Here is a 4,046-nt window from a genome sequence, read left to right as displayed (position 1 = left end):
AGACTTTCGAAGAGCGGCTCCCATGAACATTATCTCTCACATGTACTTTAGTTTAATTTATTTTTATTTTTGGGTGACACTCTTTCCAACCTTGCGTTCACAAACCATGGCTAACCGAATCCTCGGGTGCCTGCCAACAATCTCATACCATGAAGGAGTGCCTTTTTATTTTAGTTTTATTTAGATGACACTCCTCCCCACCTTTGCTTTCTCAAGCCATGGCTAACCGAATCCTCGGGTGCCTTCCAACATTTCACATACCATGGAGGAGTGTCTATTTGCAAAATTAAGTTGCTTACTGACGAATCAGAGCAAAACATGTGAAGAGAATTATTAATGAAAGTTGATTAATTGGGGCTGGGAACCCCGTTGCCAGCTCTTTTTGCAAAATTAGTGGATAAGCGGATGAAGCCACTAATCCATTGGTGAAAGCTGCCCAACAAGATTGAAAGATAAAACACCACATACTTCCTCATGAGCTATAAAACATTGACACAAATTGAGAAGCATTTTGAATTGTTTAAAGGTAGCACATGAAGTATTTACTTGGAATGGCAGGAAATACCACATAGTAGGTAGGTATGGTGGACACACATGGCATAGGTTTTGGCTCAAGGTTTTGTATGCACGAGAAGCATTCCCTCTCAGTACAAGGCTTTGGGCTAGCAAGGTTGTTTGAAGCAAACACAAGTATGAACCGGTACAGCAAAACTTACATAAGAACATATTGCAAGCATTATAATACTCTACACTGTCTTCCTTGTTGCTGATGTCTACTTTCCCCCTCCTTTCCTGTAGACAGTGTTGGGCCTCCAAGAGCAGAGGTTTGTAGAACAGCAGCAAGTTTTCCCTTAAGTGGATCACCCAAGGTTTATCGAACTCAGGGAGGAAGAGGTCAAAGATATCCCTCTCATGCAACCCTGCAACCACAAAGCAAGAAGTCTCTTGTGTCCCCAACACACCTAATAGGTGCACTAGTTCGGCGAAGAGATAGTGAAATACAGGTGGTATGAATAAGTATGAGCAGTAGCAACGGTGCCAGAAAATAGCTTGCTGGCGTGTAGTTGATGGTGGTAGTATTGCAGCAAAGAGTAACGCAAAGAAACAAGAACAAGCAGTAGTAACGCAGCAGTAGTAAACAAGTAGCGATAGCAGTATTTAGGAGCAAGGCCTAGGGATTACACTTTCACTAGTGGACACTCTCAACATTGATCACATAACAGAATAGATAAATGCATACTCTACACTTTTGTTGGATGATGAACACATTGCGTAGGATTACACGAACCCTCAATGCCGGAGTTAACAAGCTCCACAATAATGCTCATGTTTAAGTAACCTTATAGTGTAAGATAGATCAATACAACTAAACCAAGTACTAACATAGCATGCACACTGTCACCTTCATGCATATGTAGGAGGAATAGATCACATCAATATTATCATAGCAATAGTTAACTTCGCAATCTACAAGAGATCATGATCATAGCATAAACCAAGTACTAACACGGTGCACACACTGTCACCTTTACACACGTGCAGGAGGAATAGAACTACTTTAATAACTTTGCTAGAGTAGCACATAGATAGTAGTGATACAAAACTCATATGAATCTCAATCATGTAAAGCAGCTCATGAGATTATTGTATTGAGGTACATAGGAGAGAGACGAACCACATAGCTACCGGTACAGCCCCGAGCCTCGATGGAGAACTACTCCCTCCTCATGGGAGCAGCAGCGGTGATGAAGATGGCGGTGGAGATGGCAGCGGTGTCGATGGAGAAGCCTTCCGGGGGCACTTCCCCGCTCCGGCAGCGTGCCGGAACAGAGACTCTGTCCCCGCATCTTGGCGTCGCGATGGCGGCGGCTCGGAAGGTTTCGTGGTTTTCGCCGAACTTATCGTGGTTTTCGATCCAGGGGCTTTAAATAGGCGAAGAGGCGGCGCAGAGGGTCGAAGGGCGACGACACCATAGGGCGGCGCGGCCAGGGCCTGGGCCGCGCCGGCCTATGTTCTGGGGGCCCAGTGCCCCCCCTCTGGTCCTTCCCGGGTGTTCTGGATGCTTCCGGTGAAAATAGGAACTTGGGCGTTGATTTCGTCCGATTCCGAGAATATTTCGTTACTAGGATTTCTGAAACCAAAAACAGCAGAAAACAGGAACTGGCACTTCGGCATCTTGTTAATAGGTTAGTTCCAGAAAATGCACGAATATGACATAAAGTGTGCATAAAACATGTAGATAACATCAATAATGTGGCATGGAACATAAGAAATTATCGATACGTCGGAGACGTATCAGCATCCCCAAGCTTAGTTCTGCTCGTCCCGAGCAGGTAAAACGATAACACAGATAATTTCTGGAGTGACATGCCATCATAACCTTGATCATACTATTTGTAAAGCATATGTAGTGAATGCAGCGATCAAAACAATGTATATGACATGAGTAAACAAGTGAATCATAAAGCAAAGACTTTTCATGAATAGCACTTCAAGACAAGCATCAATTAAGTCTTGCATAAGAGTTAACTCATAAAGCAATAATTCATAGTAAAAGCATTGAAGCAACACAAAGGAAGATTAAGTTTCAGCGGTTGCTTTCAACTCATAACATGTATATCGCATGGATATTGTCAACATAGAGTAATATAATAAGTGCAATAAGCAAATATGTAGGAATCAATGCACAGTTCACACAAGTGTTTGCTTCTTGAGGTGGAGAGAAATAGGTGAACTGACTCAACATTGAAAGTAAAAGAATTGTCCTCCATAGAGGAAAAGCATCGATTGCTATATTTGTGCTAGAGCTTTGATTTTGAAAACATGAAACAATTTTGTCAACGGTAGTAATAAAGCATATGCATCATGTAAATTATATCTTATAAGTTGCAAGCCTCATGCATAGTATACTAATAGTGCCCGCACCTTGTCCTAATTAGCTTGGACTACCGGATCATCACAATGCACATGTTTTAACCAAGTGTCACAAAGGGGTACCTCTATGCCGCCTGTACAAAGGTCTAAGGAGAAAGCTCGCATTGGATTTCTCGCTATTGATTATTCTTCAACTTAGACATCCATACCGGGACAACATAGACAACAGATAATGGACTCCTCTTTTATGCATAAGCATGTAGCAACAATTAATAATTTTCTCATTTGAGATTGAGGATATATGTCCAAAACTGAAACTTCCACCATGGATCATGGCTTTAGTTAGCGGCCCAATGTTCTTCTCTAACAATATGCATGCTTAACCATAAGGTGGTAGATCGCTCTTACTTCAGACAAGACGAACATGCATAGCAACTCACATGAAATTCAACAAAGAGTAGTTGATGGCGTCCCCAGTAAACATGGTTATCGCACAACAAGCAACTTAATAAGAGATAAAGTGCATAATTACATATTCAATACCACAATAGTTTTTAAGCTATTTGTCCCATGAGCTATATATTGCAAAGGTGATGATGGAATTTTAAAGGTAGCACTCAAGCAATTTACTTTGGAATGGCGGAAAATACCATGTAGTAGGTAGGTATGGTGGACACAAATGGCATAGTGGTTGGCTCAAGGATTTGGATGCATGAGAAGTATTCCCTCTCGATACAAGGTTTAGGCTAGCAAGGTTGTTTGAAACAAACACAAGGATGAACCGGTGCAGCAAAACTCACATAAAAGACATATTGTAAACATTATAAGACTCTACACTGTCTTCCTTGTTGTTCAAACTCAATACTAGAAATTATCTAGACCTTAGAGAAACCAAATATGCAAACCAAATTTTAGCATGCTCTATGTATTTCTTCATTAATGGGTGCAAAGTATATGATGCAAGAGCTTAAACATGAGCACAACAATTGCCAAGTATCACATTACCCAAGACATTATAGCAAATTACTACATGTATCATTTTCCAATTCCAACCATATAACAATTTAACGAAGAAGAAACTTCGCCATGAATACTAAAAGCTAAGAACACATGTGTTCATATGCAACAGCGGAGCGTGTCTCTCTCCCACACAAGCATGATGTAATCTAATT

This window comes from Lolium perenne, chromosome 2, assembly GCF_019359855.2.
Source record: "Lolium perenne isolate Kyuss_39 chromosome 2, Kyuss_2.0, whole genome shotgun sequence".
Taxonomy (NCBI): domain Eukaryota; kingdom Viridiplantae; phylum Streptophyta; class Magnoliopsida; order Poales; family Poaceae; genus Lolium; species Lolium perenne.
The sequence above is the reverse complement of the archived record's forward strand: the minus strand, read 5'-3'. Positions refer to the sequence as shown.